Consider the following 19687-nt stretch of genomic DNA (forward strand, 5'->3'; position numbering starts at 1 on the left):
ATGATAAAATTAAGACATTTTTGGAAGCTGACATGGTTTACCAGAAAATAAGTCCTTAATTTTGACCTTTTCTATCTAGGCTAGTATCCTACAGTCAACATGGCTTTGATACGACTTCTGTCACACCCGATTTCAGAAAGAAACCAAATGCATCTCATATGTGCGCCAGGACCAAGTTCACACACATATGATAGATGTTATAAGTGAAATATATCAAAGACAATATTCAATAAGTAAACAAGATAGAGTAAATAAAATTATTAGACTTCAAATAAAATAGACACGAAGGTCTTAAGTGTTTCACCGATCCTAAACGAGATCTGCAATGAAGCTTCTTCCACAGGCGATTGACTAGTGAACACATGCCTAGATCCCCTCGAAGTCGTTGTAGTGTTCCACTTCCACGGTTTCTTCTGAACAACAGTTAGGCAAGGGTGAGTACTCTTATGGTTGGTACTCAACAAGTGGGGGAAGAATGTAAGGCCAGCAAGAGAGGCTAAAAGGATTATAGCGGTTAGCATTTTAATTGGTCATATTTTATTAGCGAGCGCCTATTTATCTAAGTATAAGTTTATACCAACCCACTTAAGCATAAAGTAAACAACATTATTCCAAAGCCATAGAACCACAATTTAGTTCATTCTTTAAGTTCAATTATCATACGACGGTAAAGCCGCTCACAACCGTGAGCACGGCTGATATATCAGTTTTCACTCTATAGAGGTTGTACACTTTCACCACAAATTGTGTTCCCTTGAGTTGCCCGGGTTTGCAAAGCCCTTAAACACTTCCGAGATGAGTGACGAGGGGTTCACTATGAAGCCTTTACAAAGACATATAGAAAACTAGATAGCCCGCTAGAGTTTCGGTAGCGGCATGAAACATAACCCTCCCTAATGGCCAGCACCCTAGCAAAGGCTGCCACCCCAAGAGGACCGGGCTATACCCCAATCACCAACCCCCTCCTTGCCCTTTCGGTAAGACTACCAGTTAACTACATGCCTAATTAATCAGCTAAGGTCAGAGCCATGTGATATTGTGGTTGTACAGTTTTTCTTGGGTGGTTCTCCATGTTCCATTTAACAAAGTGATCTTGCAAATTATCCAGGTATAACAATAGAATAAATCAAGATTATCATTCTCAAAAGTTTATGATAACACCATTCCCAAAGTTAAGCAATTAACCATTTCTATCGAACCCAAAGACATAAACCCAAGGTTCAAGGCTTGGGTGATGTAAGGCCCGTGTTTTTATCTTATTTAAATTGCATTACCAATCACTCACTTAAAAATCTTTAAAACCTTTTCCGCCGCTCGAGCTCCCGAAGCCCACCTCCCAATTTTCCGCCGTCCCGACATCGCGCAGTCTCTTTCTCTTTTTCCACGGAGCCGCCCGTCCCTTTTCCTTTTCCACCAGCCCCGCCGTCCCGTCGCATCACCATCGTGTCGCGGTCGGCCGCGTGCGCCTGCCCGGCCGTGATCGTCGGTGCTGCGCGCGTGTCCCCTCTTTTCTTTTCTCATATTTTGTTCAAATCCATTTTATTTCTCTCTTCTAATTCTCCCGCTTGCTTATTTAAATTGTTGAGTAACGCCACAATTTAAACTTCATATCTTTGCTTATTTAAATTGTTGAGCTACTGAGTGAAAATTTTATTTTATTATTTAAATGAGCACATGCGTGCTGCCTGCTCAAGCTGTACCCCGCTCCTTGCGCGCACGCGCGGGCCAGCGCATGACTCGCCGCTGCCCCCGTTGCTGGCTATGCACGCGCGCTCGCATCGCGCCGCCCGCGTCACGCCGCGGCCGCTGCTGCTCGCTGTGCCACTATGTGCTTGCTGCCCGTGCACGTCAAGCTGGCGTGCGACCCCCTGCTGCGCCGGTCCGTCTCCGTCCCATCCCCTCGCCCTCACAGCTCGCGCCTTGTCCCCGAGCATCCCGGCCGCCATAAATGGCGAGGTTCCTGTACTGCCCATGACCCTCCCATGCCGGCCATCTCCCCTCTCCCTCTCGGCCTAGAAATCAGCCCCCGAGGCGCCCCTCACTCCGCCCATGCCGCCCCAGCACCTCCCCTCCTCTACCTTGCCCTGCAGCTCGCCGCCACCACTCACCATTGCCGGCCACCACCCATCTCCGTGGACAGCCCTCCGTAGACTGTCTCCACACAAAGTGAGGGCCGGAATCGGACCCCCTTGGCCTCCTCTCCGTTTTCCCCGCCTCCCCAGGCGTCGCCATGCACCAGGGGGCCGGCGCCCATGGCCTGGCTGCCCCCCCCCCATCCTACCATTCCCCTCCCCCCTCCTATTCTATCTCGAGGAAGAAGAAAGGCAGAAAGGCACACTTGTGCAGAACCCCCTCCACTTTTCCTTCTTATGCAGTCCGCAGCCCTCCACCTCCCTCTCTCAAATATTTAATCAGAGCTCCTTCTATCTCTTTATTTCGTTACAAATAGGTCATCATCCTTTTAAACTACTCCTAAATGACCTTTAACTCATCAGTTCATGCGAAATTTTATTCCGAATCGACTCCAAACTCCACCACGCATCATCTCCAAATATTTTCTCCAAGTCTCAGGATCCACATCCGACAAATATAATAGTCTTCTCTATTTGTTTAATCGAAGCTCTCTATGTCTCTCTCTTTTTTTAAGCTCATCGGCGAACTTTGTTTTTATTGTGTGATTGTTTGTGTGTCGTAGCTGACGGTGTGACCGAGGAGGAGCATTACCGCGAGCCGGAGCCCGAAGACCCGTACCTTGAGAAGGAGCTTCCAGAAGGCTTTGAGGACGGCAAGTCCAATCCCATCCTTTGATGCATATTTATCCCAGTTTTATAAACATAACCTATTGGCCCGTTTTATAAAATGCTTTGTTTTATTGCAAGATAGCCGTGGGAAAAGCCGCTTCTTTTTTGTGGCGGCATACTCCTTGCTTCTGGGGACATTGATCCGAAGCGCGTCAAATGGGTTGTTTAGTCGGTTGGATAGCCACCCCTTGATTGCTATGATTATTCCTTGATGACCTAGGTTAATTTCTATATAGGATTTGCTCCGTTGGACGTTAACTACTGCTAGAGATGCTTAGGACCTTTTATTCCCTTTATTATATTTTAATCATGACCACAACGCGCTTTATCGAAAATAAAGGTGTGAGTGTTTTAAAAGATAAAATGGGATTTCGGAAAAATAAAAGAAAGATATAACCTGATGAGATGGACGGTGTTTCCTGTGTGAAATGCCACTGGTGAGCTTCTACCTTTATGGTTGAGCATGGTTGGGAGATGTCCGTCTTGTCAATGTAAGGATGAACTGAGGTGTCATCTTGCCTAACCCACTTATCGTACAACCACTCGACCGTTGTGTGGGCAACGGCTTAGCTTAAACCCCACTAGTTGTTAGCTAGCCAAAAGGAGAGCTGGTGAGCAACGGGAGATCATGGAGAGGGAATACAATCTGTGTGAGTTATGTCCCGGTTATGACTTTGTTGATAGGTCATTAACCCCATGGTTGCTTCTGTGTTGGCTAGTTAGGTTCAACTAAGGTGGGTAATGGCTTTGTTTGGATCCGCAGCGAAACTAAGGTGTTCGTAGTGCGGTACCCTACTTGTGGGTAAAGTATACAACCTCTGCAGAGTGTAAAATCTATTCAAATAGCTGTGTCCACGGTATTGGACGAGTTACGGCATGGTCACTTCAATAGACATTTTGGGATGGTTGGTTTTGTGGCGTGAGTGGTTTTGAAAGTGTCCGGCAGTTGTGCCGTGAGCTACTATGGATGTGGAGTGCGGTAGCATTAAAACTTAGATCCTTTGTGTAGGATCAACCCCACTTATTATTCGATTACTACAGAAATATTTTGAGAAAACTCTTTTATTAAATGAACCCTTGCATGTGTAAAACCTTGCTTTATCACAAATGAACCCTAGCCTTATCCTTGATATATCCTATGCATGACCTTTATTATCCCCCTCCGTGGGTGTGGTCAGAATTGTTGAGTACGGATGTACTCACTCTTGCTTAGTTTTTATAGAGGATCATCCGAACTTCGTTCCTGAAGACGTCGAGTAGGTTGCCGTCCTGCACCCAACCTTGCCTGTGGTTCAGGGTCTCCACAGGAAGCTTACCATGGCGCATGACTCTGATGTTATCTTAGATGTCGTTGGTACTTTAGTTTGACTTTTAGTCCTTATGTTGTCCCTCGTGATAGTGGCACTTCAGTGCCCGCTACCTCGATGGTTTGTACGGTAATGAACCATCCGATGTAATAAATATGTTATCAGCCTCCTAGGACTGATATTTGTATCACATTTAGTCACCTCTGATGAGGGGATGCTTCAGGTGGTATCAGAGCTGTAGGTTGGCCGTAGGACGTGACCCTTAGGACTGAGGATATTTTCTAATCCGTTTCCCACTAGATCTTTTCCCACTTAACTCACCTTTCCACATGGCACTTACCTTTGGCCCTTGTCTGGTTCCAGATGGCTGACAATGGATGGAGTGACAGAATCTGCCCCGTAGAGTCTGGCCTTCCTAAGTTAATGCTACTCAGCCTGGAACGCGTCGGAGTTGTGGACCCACTGGAGTACACCTACCGGGAGTACAACTTCAGAGGCACCCTTCGGTGTGACCTGATGATCTTCGTGGGAAAAAGCACACTCTACCCCGACGTGGATGCCTGGTTCATCTCCACCACCGGCTTTGGGTTCCCAGACACCTACCAAAAGGCTGCCTGAAAAGCCCAGCGATGCCTACGCGTGGTCTATAAGCATCATCTTCAGCAAACTCCTCTGGGATTTTTCCCACCTGCTGGAGGAAGAGAACGCTCATGGATTGCCCGGATGAGAGGATTGGGAAGGGAAGAAGAACTAGAAGATACGGTTTCCCACCTATCCATTTACCTCACCGGCCTAGACTGACTTTACCGCGAATAGGCAAAACAACTGAAGCACCAAATCCGCAGGGCAGAAAAGGTAGAACAAGAGTTGGAAACACAATGGAGGAGAACAATAGAAGCTGAGGCACAAGATGAGAGTTCCCTAACCTCTCTCCAAGACATATGGTGAAGCAATGCTCGAGAAAGGGAACGTATCGAGGCACGCAGAAGAGAAGCTAGATTACTGGAAGGAGAACCCGAAGAAACCCATTGGGATAAGGGCACTCAGACCGAAGATGAGGTATTGGAGTAATGTCTTCCACCAAAGAAGTGCCCTAACCGGATCGAGGAAGAATCCCCTTGGGAAGAGTAGAGTACCTAAGCTAGAGCTATCATCCTAGTAATAATGTATCCTTGGGAGATGTACCCGACCCTGTTGAAAAATAAATACCGTCTATCCTTTTTGTACCCTACCATGTGTGCAAGGCTTGTTCACTCTATCTTTGTTTTCAAATGGCTGAGAATGGTTGGATCTAGGGTGTTTGCCAAGAAGTGCCTGGTTTCCCCCGCCTTTTGATCAACTCCCTGGAGCGCCTCGGTGTTACTGAGCGCCCAAGGTACTATAGCAGAGAGTACGAACACCTCGGCACTCTTCGCTGTAGGGTGGTTCTTTCCATCGCCAGAAGCACCCGCTACCACGACATCGAGCCGTGGCGAGTGACTGCCATAGGATTTCAACATCAGGATGCCTATCCCTTGGCCATCAGAAAGGCTCTCCGCTACCTGTGCCGGATCTTCGAGGAACACCTCATTCCCACACCGATGAGGTTTTTTCCCCCGGCCATCAGGACGCAAGTCTGGCAGGCCCGCATAAGGAACTTGGAATGGCGCCGCCATCGAGAAGACCTTTTGTACCATGTGGTCGCCTACCTCGTCTCCTTGGACAAGCTCTTCGACGAGCAAGCCCGATTCCTAAGGGAGCAAACCCACCGGGCCGAGCAAGCAGAGCTTGCAGTGACGATGCACCAAATCCGGGTGGCTCAAGATGAAGCAAGAACCACGACCGCTATAAGTAGCGAAGCCGTCGCTCATGAGAACCTTAGGCAGATCCAGGATCGGCGTATGCAAGAATGGACCAGGAGTGGAACGCCCGTCCCGCAATCGGGGAGACCCAAGTCCTAATTGGAACACCCATCATAGGATGGGGAGGACTTTTTGGGACCCCGCAAGCTCCACCCGAAGGTGCTGAAAGGTCAGCTGCAGCCGCAGAAGAAGGAGCTGTCGAACAGCCCCGAGAAAATGGGATCCTCGAGGACGACGAGGAAGAGCTACTCATCCCACTGGAAGTGCACTCCGCCCCGGAAGATGGCTCACCCCGCGAGTAGCATGCCTCAGAGATGCCCCCAGGAATGAAGCTGTCCCGACCCCAAGCTTAGGGTTGTGCCCCTCCCATCTATTGTACCCTTTGTACCCGATCGTGTAGTGCGTGTTTTGGCTGTACCCTCCCAAGTGTTGTACCCCAGCTTAATAAATAAAATTGTTTGTGCTTGATGCTTGTTAGTCTGTGTGCTTGTCGGCAGGAGGTGGATTCTGCCTTTTCAAAAATATGAAAATAAATAACTTAAACATCACTTAATTCCAATCTAAGTCTCATAAAAGTCTTACCCAATCCACAGATGGCCCCCAGGTGTAACACCAGGACCTCCCAAAGTCAGGCACGTACCACTCCAAGTGTGGAGAGGCAGCAGGGTGTGCAAGGACAAGCCCCCGGCCATGAAGATCAGGAAGATCAGGAAGTAAGCCAGCAGGGAGGAGAAAGCCAAGTGGGTTAGGATATCATCAGCTCAAAATTAAGGAAAGTGACATTACAAAGACGGCCTTCGTCACCCGCTATGGGCAATATGAGTTTACGGTGATGTCCTTTGGACTCACCAATGCACCTACTTATTTCATGAACCTCATGAATAAGGTGTTCATGGAAGAGTTAGATAAGTTTGTCGTAGTTTTCATTGACGACATACTTATTTACTCTAAGAGTGTCGAAGAACATGAGCAGCACCTACGAGTGGTTTTGGAAAAGATGAGAGCGCACAAGCTCTACGCCAAGTTCAGCAAGTGTGAATTTTGGCTTCAGAAAGTAGCATTCCTTGGTCATATCTTGACTGCAGAAGGAGTAGCAGTGGACCCCGAAAAAGTCGAAGCAGTCTCCAATTGGCAGCAATCAACCAATGTTAGTGAAATCAGGAGCTTTCTCGGTTTAGCCGGATATTACCGGAGATTTATTGAAGGATTCTCCAAGATAGCCCGACCCATGACAGAACTACTCAAGAAAGAGAAGAAGTTCACCTGGACCGAGTCATGTGAGAGAAGCTTCCAGGAGTTAAAGAGAAGACTGACAACCGTCCTGGTATTAACCTTGCCGGATATTCAACGGGACTTTGTCAGTTATTGTAATGCATCCCGTCAAGGATTAGGATGTGTCCTTATGCAAGATGGTAAAGTAGTGGCATATGCTTCCCGACAACTCAAGCCTCATGAGCAGAATTACCCAACCCATGATTTGGAGTTTGCAGCCGTAGTGCATGCCCTCAAGATTTGGAGAAACTATCTGATTGGGAATAAGTGTGAGATCTACGCAGACCATAAGAGCTTGAAGTACATCTTCACCCAGCCAGATTTGAACTTAAGGCAAAGAAGGTGGTTAGAACTAGTTAAGGATTATAATGTGGAAATTCATTACCACCCTGGTAAAGCAAACGTGGTAGCAGATGCCTTAAGCCAAAAATCTTATGGACCTAAGGATGCCCACCTACAAGAAGAAATGGCACGATTAAATGTGCACATTGCCCCCCATGGTTCCAGTCGCAAGTATTCAACCCACTCTGGAGGATAAGATCAGAAAGGCCCATGGTTCAGATAAGGACTTGATGAAAATCCGTATGCATACTGGAGAAAACAAGGCACCGGATTTTAGAGTGGATGACAAAGGAACCTTATGGTACAAAGATAGAATTTGCGTACCCAAGGAAGGAGACTTCCGGCAGACTATTATGGATGAGGCCCACAACTCGGCATATTCCATCCACCCAGGATCCACCAAGATGTATGTGGATATAAGACAAAAGTATTGGTGGAGTGGAATGAAAGTGGACATTGCACGGTTCATCGCTCATTGTGATACTTGTCAAAGAATCAAGGCCGAACATTAGAAGCCAGCAGGATTGCTGCAACCTTTACCCATCCCGGTTTGGAAATGGGATGAGGTAGGGACGGATTTTGTAGTGGGTTTACCCAAGACACAGAAAGGACATGACTCCATATGGGTGATAGTGGATCGGCTCACAAAAGTCGCTCACTTCCTACCCGTACGGACCAATTATGGTGGAGAAAAGTGTGACAGTTCGTGTACTTGCAATGCTAGACATATATTTTTTTAGTGTGAAATATGTGTTTGTTAGTATAAATCTCATGTGTGTTTATGTGAAGCTTTTGAAAATTTAAAGTGCAAGTAAAAAGGGTATTTTGTAATTACAGAAAAACCTAGGGTTATTTTTGCAAAATGTATTTGGATGGGAGGTAATCTCAAAATGAGTGGAGGATAGTTTTGCAAATATGTTTTTCTTATTTTATATCTTCTAAAAATATATCTTTATCCAAAAAGTTGCATTAGAAATGCATGTGTTGAATTGTGTAAAAGTTTGGGTAAAATGGTAAAAATAAGGGTGTTTATGTAATTTTATAAAAGTACAAGTCCTTTTATGCAAGTATTTGATTTACAAAAGTAACTTTCAAAATTACTTAGGGCTAAAGTGTAAAAAGTGCAAGTCATCATGACATGTCTATCCAACCATTATGACGAGCCTGAAGCAATGTTGTAGAGTTTGAAAAACTCTCCAACTTTCGTTTTGGGCATTTCTTCATTAGGGTTTTAAATCAATGGAAAATTTTGCTTTACAAACAAGTCTCTGCAGTTTTCTGAAATTGCGTATAAGCCCTTGGGAAAGTCATATGTCCTTCTTCTCTCCTCTTCCTTATCCTGGCGTCTCCCTTCTTTTTCTTTCCCCCACCGCCAGCAGCTCTATCAAAATCCCTCTTTTTCCCTCCCTCTCTCTTCCCTCCACTGGTACAGGGCGTTCGGGCCGGCTCCAGGCGGCAGCGCAAGCGGGGGAGGAGGCGCGCGGCGTGGAGGTGAACGCGGGTGCGGCAGTGCGGGCCGGGCGCAGGTGGAGCGCGGCGGCTCGGCGCTGGCCGGCGTGCGAGCGCGCGCGGCTCAGGGCTGCGGCTCGCAGGCACTAGCGTGGGCACCCGGCAGCAGGCACTGGCGCAGGCGAGCGGCCCGAGCAGCAGGCGCGGTGCGGGCGCCCAGGACCAACAGCGTTGAGCAGGCGCGCTGGGGCAGCTGCGACTCGCGGCTGATGGCGTGCGTGAGCCGGGCGAAAGCGGGAGCAGGCGCGTGAGCGCAGGCGCTGGGCTGGTGGCAGGCACAGGCGCGCGCGGGGTGGAACGGAGCGCCGAGGCGGCACGCGTGAGCGGGCAAGCGCAGGACTGGAGCGGTTCGCGGGCGGTGCAGGAGCGGAACGTGGGCGGCGCCGAGCGGGTGGTGCGAGCGTGCGCGCGGTGGCACGCGGGAGTTGGCGGTGTGGGCAGGTGTTGGGCGGCCGGAGCAGAGCGGGCCCATGGGCACGAGCAGGCAGTGCTGGAGTGCGACGTGCCGAGCAACGGCACGTGCAGGAGGAGTTGCAGTGGAAAGCTGTTGCGCAAGATGCGGGAACGCGATGACCGTATCGAGGATGCAGCTCAGGTGTTCGACGAAATGCCGATGCGCGCGGTGCTGAAGAACGCGAGGGTCCTGCTACTGGGCGAGGCATCAAGGGTGCAAGACGCCGTCGGGCGGATGTTGCGACGGTGTGCAGAGCAACGGTGCGCAGGTGCGGCGCGACAAGGCCGAGGCGAACGCGGGTCCAGCAGATGAGGAGGAAGAGGAGTAGAGAGGAGCAGACGTGCGTACAGCAGAAGCACACGCAAGGGAGCAGAGGAACAACAGAGGCGGGTTCGGCAACAGCTTGCCTGCAAACAGCATGGCGTCCAGGGTTTCCTTCCAGGGTTTGACCACGTCGAGTGCTCGGCGTGGGGCGGCGGAGGCCACAGATAGTGATGCGGCTACGCTTTTGGCGAGGCGAGCCGGAAGGAGAAGCGGCGAAGCGAAGGCGGCGGTTATAGCGCGGCGAATTCGGAAGGAGCAGCTGCGCGGGTGTGCCGGCCGTGTTTCAGTGGCACACATGCGTGAGCAGAGGAAGTTCAAACCGTAAGCAAGAAAACCCTGAGGTTCGCAGAGAAGTGGGCATAGCGAACCAATCCGGCTCTATCGTCTCGTCCCATGGTCCACGACATCCAACAGTTCTTACCCCTTGTGGATTGCTCAACCGCTATCACCACGAATCACCACGGAGACTACTCCCTCGGCCATCTTCCACCCACGGCAAACCTTCCTGGCAAACTTCTTCGTCACCCACGGAATCTCATCACCGTCGAGTACTTCTCGTCGCCAATCCTATTCACCATGAGACTTCACTTTCCATCCATTCTTCTCCACAACCAAGGCTACCCCAAGGTTTGCCCTGATTCACTGAATCTTCTTAATGCCGGTGACTCCTTTGCCGGAATATCGTCGTTATCTTTCCGTTCTCTGTTTTCCCCGACCAGGGACTTAATTACTTTAATTTAAAAAGTTCTAGGGTGTTTTCTGTAAGATTTCCAGAACTTTCTTTATTTCAAATCAGTGAACTTCTACATCTCATAGATTTTCGTAAGAAGTTCATAAAAATACAAAATCAGTTTTGTTTGAACCTTTAGGTCAAAATCTAGAAGTTTATGTTGTGATCTTGAATTGAAGTCTTTGATTTGTGGTCTAGGTTAAATATTAGGGAATGAGTGCTTTATTGTACCTTGTGTTATATGCATGTGATATAGCTGAAAAGTAATCATAGGATGTATGTTTTAAATAGAGATGTGTGACAGTTAGTTAATCCTATCACCCGAGTGCTCGTATCTCTGCCCTTAAGACATTGTCCTTGTCTTGATTGCCGTTTCTTTAAGGTCCTTTTCGTATAAGGATCCCTGTTAGTTCGTGTGTATCTGCTGCTTAGCTCATACATCTCTACAGCTATGCTTCAGTGTCGGCTATCAATTCAGTCGTTAAGCATCCGTTTCCTTGAGTGTATGATGTTCCTGTGTAACAGCTGTCAGTCGATGCTTCTACCATTGGCTGGTTAGCTGATACGGTTGTTACCTTTCTAGTATCGGCTGCTGCTGATACAATTCTGTTGTTCTGTCCTACATCGGCTGCCCCATAGCCGAGCAATCTGAGGTGCACACACAATCTTAGGGTTCTTGCTATCGGCCGATCCAAACTGGTGTACCTATCAATCGGCTACCCAGACCAAAGTACATAACCCTAGATCAGTAAGGTAGCACAATAGACTTGCCTCTGTTGGGCACGACCAAAGCTCATCAATCAGCTAAACCCTCGTTGTTTCCAATCGGCTCTGTTGTAACCCTCAACAAGTAGCTGATCCTAATTAGATGTCCTCTTAAAGCTCTATCTAAGTTTAGTTCAAATCTTTCTGGTTGATATGTGAGTAGTATGTTACATGATTGTTGAATTGCAACTGTATTGTGAAGTAAGATAGTTTTATGTGCACACCTTGAATGTAATGTTGCATTGCATGTAGATACGACTACTTCTGCAAATAGTACCTACAAGATCTCCTAGGAGTCTGCAGAGGATGTTCCTGAAGACCGAGTTAATGTCACCAAGGGATTAACTGAAGCCCCGAACCAAAGTTCGGAAGATATTGACATTTCTGACTTCAGCCCCACCAGTAAAGGCAAGCCCCGGACATAACCCACTATTTTATTTACGCTGCAATCTATATCTATTTACATATTCTATGCATTAAGTTCTTAGGAATTGCTTGAAATCCTAGTTGCATTTCCCTAGGAACCAATGTATTGAATGTTAGCACTTGAGTCCGACTAGCTGCTATGCTAATAGGACCGGTAGAAGTCGGGTGATTCCCTGTCACTCGCGCGATATAGGAGTTGTAATGTTTACATTCCTGTTATCACTATAAGGATGACGGACGGGAGTTTTGTGAGGTATCATAGTTGAGATGATACCCCGTCTGTGTTGTTGAACTTTGATAAGGTCGTAGTGTGTGGTAGCGGTGGTTAAGCGTTTGAAAGTACTAACCACATGCCGCGAAATATGGTAAGCGGTAAGCCTAGTAACCAATCGGCCCGAGGAGTGGACATACCTCCCACCACTCGTCTTGCTTCTTCTGGTTACTTAAGTTCGACGTGTGGGAATACGTGTTGCAAGGGCAACCAGGAGTACGGGTTTTGTAGTCGCGCTACAGACGTACGTCCTGCACTTTGGAAGTGCGTATGGTCCTGCAGTCGCTTGGGGTGGCTCTGATCCACGAGTCGGAATGAAAGGCAACGGTTGCTTCGGAACGACCCTTTGGTGTTCCAAGCGTGTGAGTTAGGTTTACCTTGCAAGGTTGAATTCGATTCAGAATCGTCCGCTTCTCACGAAGATTGAGACTGCTTGATCCCTTTACCACATAGAGTAACAAGAGTAATATTATGGTTATCAAAGATGATGTGTGGTTAAAGGTTTTACCATGCTTGAGTACTCATAGGTGCATATTTAGAATGGATAACCAACTAGAACCTGAAAGCTAAAAGTTGAAATTAAGGATCTACTCTTTATTGCTTTTCAGCTGAAATTCAACCCAGAACCTTTATGAGCCTTCATAAGTCTAGTTACATGGCTAAGTATACCATGAAACGGGTAAGCCTTGCTGAGTATTAGTATACTCAGTCTTGCTAGTTACATTTTTTCAGGTAAAGTCTTTGAAGACCCTTCTCTTTCCCTGTCATGGCCCGGTGCTCTTCCTGATGGTTGGTCCGCAGAATGGGATCCGTCCCCGGCCAACATTGGTGATCTCAAGTGATGTCGTGCCAGGGCTTAGCATGACATCCGTCTTGACGACGTGCTCTAAATCATCGCGTATGTTTTTCGCTGCCAACAACCATAGCCTTAACAGTTTGTAACAACTTTTCTAAGTTTAGAACTTAGTACTGCTTTAAGAAACTCATGTGTTGTAATTTCCTGTGATGTAAAATATGATGGTGACTGTATCTCTGGACTCACCTTCGTATGAGGTAACCTTATTTGATCCTGTGTATCGGTGGTTTATCGGGACGTTACCCGACAGGCCAAGGGATTATACCGTTTGAAGCATGTTGGAGCCCTCGGGAGAGGACTCGCGTACTTGAGCCGGTATAGTTCAGGTTGGTTCTGCCACAAAAAGCTAGCCCGGCTCTATGTGGACAACATAGTGAAGCTGCATGGTGTGCCTAGCAGAATTGTTTCGGATAGAGGAACCCAATTCACCTCTAGATTTTGGAAAAGTTTGCATAAGGCCATGGGCACCAAGTTGGATTTCAGTTCGGCTTTTAACCCGCAGATTGATGATCAAACAGAAAGGGTGAACCAGATTATAGAAGATATGCTAAGAGTATGTTTCCTTACTTATGGCAAGGATTGGGAACAAGTTTACCCTATGCTGAGTTTTCGTACAACAACGGTTATCAAGCAAGTTTGGGAATGTCACCATTTGAAGCTCTCTATGGGAGAAAGTGCAGAACACCCCTGATGTGGTCAAAAGTCGGAGAGCGTGCCCTAGTTGGATCCACACTCATAAAGGAAGCGGAAGAAAGAGTGGCCAAAATTAGAGAAAAACTGAAGGCCGCCCAATCTCGATAGAAGAGTTACTCAGACAAGAAGAGACAAGAAGTAAGCTTCAATCCAGGAGACTTCGTCTATCTCAAGGTTTCACCTATTCGAGGGACTCGAAGATTTCAGGTACATAGGAAACTAGCCCCTCGGTACATTGGACCGTACTGAGTACAGAAGAAAATTGGAGCCGTAGCATACCGTCTAGAGCTACCAGAAGGAATGGCTAACATACACCCAGTGTTCCATGTATCCCAACTGAGAAGATGTATGAGAGAACCCGAGAAAGAGCGTGTGCTGGAAGAAGAAATAGCTTTACAGACAGATCTGCGGTACTAGGAAGCACCTGTCAAGATTTTGGACACTGTCACAAAAAGGACAAGAAACTTCGAAGTACGGATTTGCAGAGTTTAGTGGAGCAGACAAGGAGTGGAAGAAGCTACATGGGAACGTGAAGATGCCCTGAAGAAAGAGTTTCCTCATCTATTTAGGAGCTAGCCAAATCTCGAGGACGAGATTCATTTTAAGTGGGGTAGGTTTGTAACGCCCGTGTTTTTATTTTATTTAAATTGCATTACCAATCACTCACTTAAAAATCTTTTAAACCTTTTCCGCCCCTCGAGCTTCCGAAGCCCACCTCCCGATTTTCTGCGCAGTCTCTTCCTCTTTTTCCGCAGAGCCGCCCGTCCCTTTTCCTTTTCCACCGGCCCCGCCGTCCCGTCGCATCACCATCGTGTCACGGTCAGCCGCGTGCGCCTGCCCGTCCATGATCGTCGGTGCTGCACGCGTGTCCCCTCTTTTCTTTTCTCATATTTTGTTCAAATCCATTTTATTTCTCTCTTCTAATTCTCCCGCTTGCTTATTTAAATTGTTGAGCTACTGAGTGAAAATTTTATTTTATTATTTAAATGAGCACATGCGTGCTGCCTGCTCGAGCTGTACCCCGCTCCTTGCGCGCACGCGTGGGCCAGCTCACGACTCGCCGCTGCCCCCGTTGCTAGCTGTGCACGCGTGCTCGCATCGCGCCGCCCGCATCACGCCAAGCCAAGCCGGCGTGCGACTCGCTGCTGCACCAGTCCGTCTCCGTCCCATCCCCTCGCCCTCGTGGCTTGCGCCTTGTCCCCGAGCATCCCGGCCGCCATTAATGGCGAGGTTCATATACTGCCCGTAACCCTCCCATGCCAGCCATCTCCCCTCTCCCTCTCGGCCTATAAATCAGCCCCCGAGCCGCCCCTCACTCCGCCCACGCCACCTCAGCACCTCCCCTCCTCTACCTCGCGCTGCAGCTCGCCGCCGCCGCTCACCATTGCCGGCCACCACCCATCTCCATGGACGGCCCTTCATAGACCGTCTTTGCACCAAGTGAGGGCCGGAATCGGACCCCCTCGGCCTCCTCTCCGTTTTCCCCTCCTCCCAGGGGGCCGGCGCCCATGGCCTGGCTGCCCCCCCCCCCATCCTACCATTCCCCTCCCCCCTCCTGTTCTGTCTCGAGGAAGAAGAAAGGCAGAAAGGCAGACTTGTGCATAACCCCCTCCACTTTTCCTTCTCATGCAGTCCGCAGCCCTCCACCTCCCTCTCTCAAATATTTAATCAGAGCTCCTTCTATCTTTTTATTTCGTTACAAATAGGTCCTCATCCTTTTAAACTACTCTCTAAATGACCTTTAACTCATCAGTTCATGTGAAACTTTGTCCCGAATCGACTCCAAACTCCACCACACATCATCTCCAAATATTTTCTCCAAGTCTTAGGATTCACATCCGACAAATATAATAGTCTTCTCTATTTTTTTAATCGAAGCTCTCTATTTCTCTCTCTTTTTTTATGCTCATTGGCGAACTTTGTTTTTATTGTGTGATTGTTTGTGTGTCGTAGCCGACGGTGTGACCGAGGAGGAGCAGTACCATGAGCCAGAACCCAAAGACCCGTACCTCGAGGAGGAGCTTCCGGAAGGCTTTGAGGATGGCAAGTCCAATCCCATCCTTTGATACATATCTATCCCAGTTTTATAAACATAACCTATTGGCTCGTTTTATAAAATGCTTTGTTTTATTGCAAGACATGGTTGGATAGCCACCCCTTGATTGCTATGACTATTCCTTGATGACCTAGGTTAATGTCTATATAGGATTTGCTCTGTTGGACGTTAACTACTGCTAGAGATGCTTAGGACCTTTTATTCCCTTTATTATATTTTAATCATGACCACAACGCGCTTTATCAAAAATAAATGTGAGAGTGTTTTAAAAGATAAAATGGGATTTCGGGAAAATAAAAAAAAGATATAACCTGATGAGATGGATGGTGTTTCCTGTGTGAAATGCCACTGGTGAGCTTGTACCTTTGTGGTTGAGCATGGTTGGGAGATGTCTGTCTTGTCAATGTAAGGATGAACTGAGGCGTCATCTTGCCTAACCCACTTATCGTACAACTACTCAACCTTTGTGTGGGCAACGGCTTAGCTTAAACCCCACTAGTTGTTCTGCTAGCCAAAAGGAGAGCTGGTGAGCAACGGGAGATCATGAGAGGGAATACGGTCTATGTGAGTTATGTCCCGGTTATGACTTTGTTGATAGGTTATTAACCCCATGGTTGCTTCCGTGTTGGCTAGTTAGGTTCAGCTAAGGTGGGTAATGGCTTTGTTAGGATCCGTAGCGACACTAAGGTGTTCGTAGTGCGGTACCCTACTTGTGGATAAAGTGTACAACCTCTGCAGAGTGAAAAATCTATTCGAATAGCTGTGTCCATGGTATTGGACGAGTTACGGCATGGTGTCGCTTTATCCACAAGTAATGTATGGTAATGCACCATCCGATAGACATTTTGTATGGTAATGAACCATCCGATGTAATAAATGTGTTATCAGCCTCCTGGGACTGATATTTGTATCACATTTAGTCACCTCTGATGAGGGGAAGCTTCAGGTGAAAGAATAGGTCAATCCTTAATAGGTATCTCATCAAGTTTGTGCAATTTGACAAATAAAGCGAAGTGTATTATCATGCTATTATTGGGATAAAAAAGAATATGTAGAGGGAAAATCCACTTGCCTTCCTCATCAAACTGCTAGTTCTCTTCGTCGAACCTCACGTCGTCTACACGATCACGCAAGCAAAAACACACACAAAATAAGAGATAGAACAACAAACAGTACAAACATTGAAAGATAAGGTGATAGAGATATAGAGCATGCTGCAAGGATCGCGTGAGCGCAAGAATCACTTAAAACAGAGTTGAAACGAAGAAGATATGGCTAAAACAAGGTTCCAGGGACTTATTTGTGAGAAATTTGAACTTCCAGGGGCTAGGTCTGAAGAAACCAGGGGCTAAAACCTAATAAAATTTAAAACACAAGGGCTAGACTAGAAAAACAGAAAGGATAGGATGGCGGGTACAAAACTAGAAAAGAAAGGACTGTTTTGTAAATACTTTTGAACTAGGGTGGACTGCGGCTTGATTTTTGAAAACTGCAGGGTCTCTTTTGCAAAAGCACCAGGGCTGACTCGGTTGTCCCAAGTTGGATTGGATCTGGACCGTTGGATTCTGATCCGACGGTGGCAGGGGGGGTTAGCGACGGCACTATGCAGCCGATGGCAAGGCTCGCAGTTGTGGGCGGCGGTGAAGTCGCCGGAGTTCACCGAAACCAGTGCTCCGGGACTCGGTTTTGCACAGGGAAAAGCTGAAAAGAGAGTGGGGAGCATGGCGAAGTCGATGAGGGGCTTGGGACGGCTGTGTAGAAACCGAGAGGTGCGTGCCACGGCGGCACGCGGCTCGGTTGTTCTGGCGAGCAATTGTGGCGGCAGAATGGCATGAGAGAAAGGGAGGAAGGGTTGGCGACACCCACCACCACGCGAAGCTCTGGCGGCAGATTGTCGTCGAGGGAGAGCAGTGATAGGAGGATGAGTCCCGATCTTCCGAGATGTACGGTAAACTTGATTGGTGGAGAACTCGACGTTGATCATCCAAGGCTCCGAACGAACAGAATCTCACAATCATTACACCATTGCTCCGTTGGCTATCACCCATGTCACACGGATGACCTCGCCATGAAGGCTTATCCTTGCAAGCGCAATCAAGAACACAAGCAAGAACAGGAGATGCAATCTAACAAACTGGATTTTGAGATGGGGTCTCACAAACCGATGAACGGCGACACTGTTTGATGACAGATTGAATCTAGACAAAACCCAAACCCTAAAGTGGCGATGGCTATTGAATAAAAAGGAGTTAGGGGCATGCAAGTCCACCTGGACGCAACCCTAACGGGCTCCAACACGATACACGGGCCAGCAACCCAAAAGATGGTGACGCAGCACCCTGGCAGACTGTGGACGTCCATTTGTTTCAATGATTCCCGTCGACTCAGAAGGAATTTTGAGGTGTGACCAGTGCCATTGGAAGCCTTATGAAATTCTCGTTCCAACCATATATAGAACGTCCAAATCCGACTCCGTATATGGCCTGGGTGTAAATTTTGGTGAAGTTAGGTTCTAGAATCCAAGGTGGAGTCGAAGTTGAGTTGGACCTGGACTCCTCCTTAGTGTGGACGTCCTAGCTCCTCCTTCTTGACTCCTTAGCCTTCTCCAAGTCCTTGCTGGTCCTCTCCGTTGTTCCTAATTATTAAAACATGCATGGAACCAAGCGTAAGTTCTGAAAAACAATTGAAAATGTTAGAACGTACCTGGAGATCCAACTGTCGCGCACGTGCCCTAGTGATCGGTCCTTGCATTGTATGCAAAGGAGAGATGTCCTCATCAAGCGGTGGTGGAGAAGATCGACGGCGGCGGTGGCGCTCCAGAATGACGATGGCGCGGGCGAGCGTGAGGGAGAGCGAGAGCGAGAGAGCGAGAGGGGGGAGGTGTGGAGGCACGGCGAGGCTCAGCTGCTTTTATAGGCTGAGGGAGGGAGCGGAGCGGCCGGCAGGGGAAGGGGCGGCGTTGGTGGTGGCCAGCCATCATGGCCATGATGGCGGTGGCGGTTACCGGCGGGAGAGGAGGAGGCGCAAGGTGGGGAGCGATGGTGGGGCTCATCACGAGCATTGAAGGGGGCGGGTGCAGTGAAAGAGGAGGAGTGAAGGCGAGAGGTGGGGAGGGGACTAGCGTGAGGTGGGGAGGGGGGAGGCGGACCAGCGGGAGGTGGAAGGAGTGTTTGACGGGTGGGACCCGCCTGTCAGCGAGAGGGAGAGAGGAGAGTGGGAGCGGATCGGGCCGAGGTAGGCCGGAATTGATGCTGGGCCGAGCGACGGGATTGGGCCGAGTGAAGGAGGGAGAAAAGAGGGAGGGAGGCGGGAGATGGATTGGGCTGGGCCAGAAAGGGGAGAGGAAGGGAGAGAAAGGAGGGGTGGGCCGGGATAGTTTTCTTACTTTTATATTTTTTATTTTTTTATAGGGTTTTACAATTGAGAATATGACTGATGATATATCATCGTCAAGTTCTCGCTGGCGGCAGCCATCTCATCTGCAATACTCTTCATCCTGGAGTATTATGCGGCTGCAGAACTGTCACCCTTCTTTTCCCTTGAAAGCTGAGACCGAAGCTGCAAGATGCAAGACTTCGATTGCGACGAAAACATCTCTGTTACAGCCTTCCACACCTCCGAAGCATGCTCCAGGGAGTCAGCTTGAACCAGGATTTTCTTGGTCATGGATGAAAGAAGATAGGACAACACTTGTTGATCCAGCGAAATCCATTGAACATATGCCGGATTTTCAACCTCTTCTTTTGTACAGTCAGCTTTCTGAACTTCAATTGTCAGCGCAGGCACGACGAAGGTTCCATCTAGAAGACCAACGAGTCGAGCACCACGGACACCAGGTAATACCTGGGCTCGCCACACCAGAAAATTCTCCCGAGTAAGCTTTTCTGCAACCAGGATGGAACACGAAATTGAAGCCGAACTCGATGAAGCCATTGCCCATTGGCGTCAGCGAGAAAAAATAACTAGTTTAGCGACTAGATGATCTATGGAGAAGTAGGCTCTAATACCATGTAAAAATTGTTAAACGGCTTGACCTCAAA

The sequence above is a fragment of the Panicum hallii genome, chromosome 6 (assembly GCF_002211085.1).
Source record: "Panicum hallii strain FIL2 chromosome 6, PHallii_v3.1, whole genome shotgun sequence".
Taxonomy (NCBI): Eukaryota; Viridiplantae; Streptophyta; class Magnoliopsida; order Poales; family Poaceae; genus Panicum; species Panicum hallii.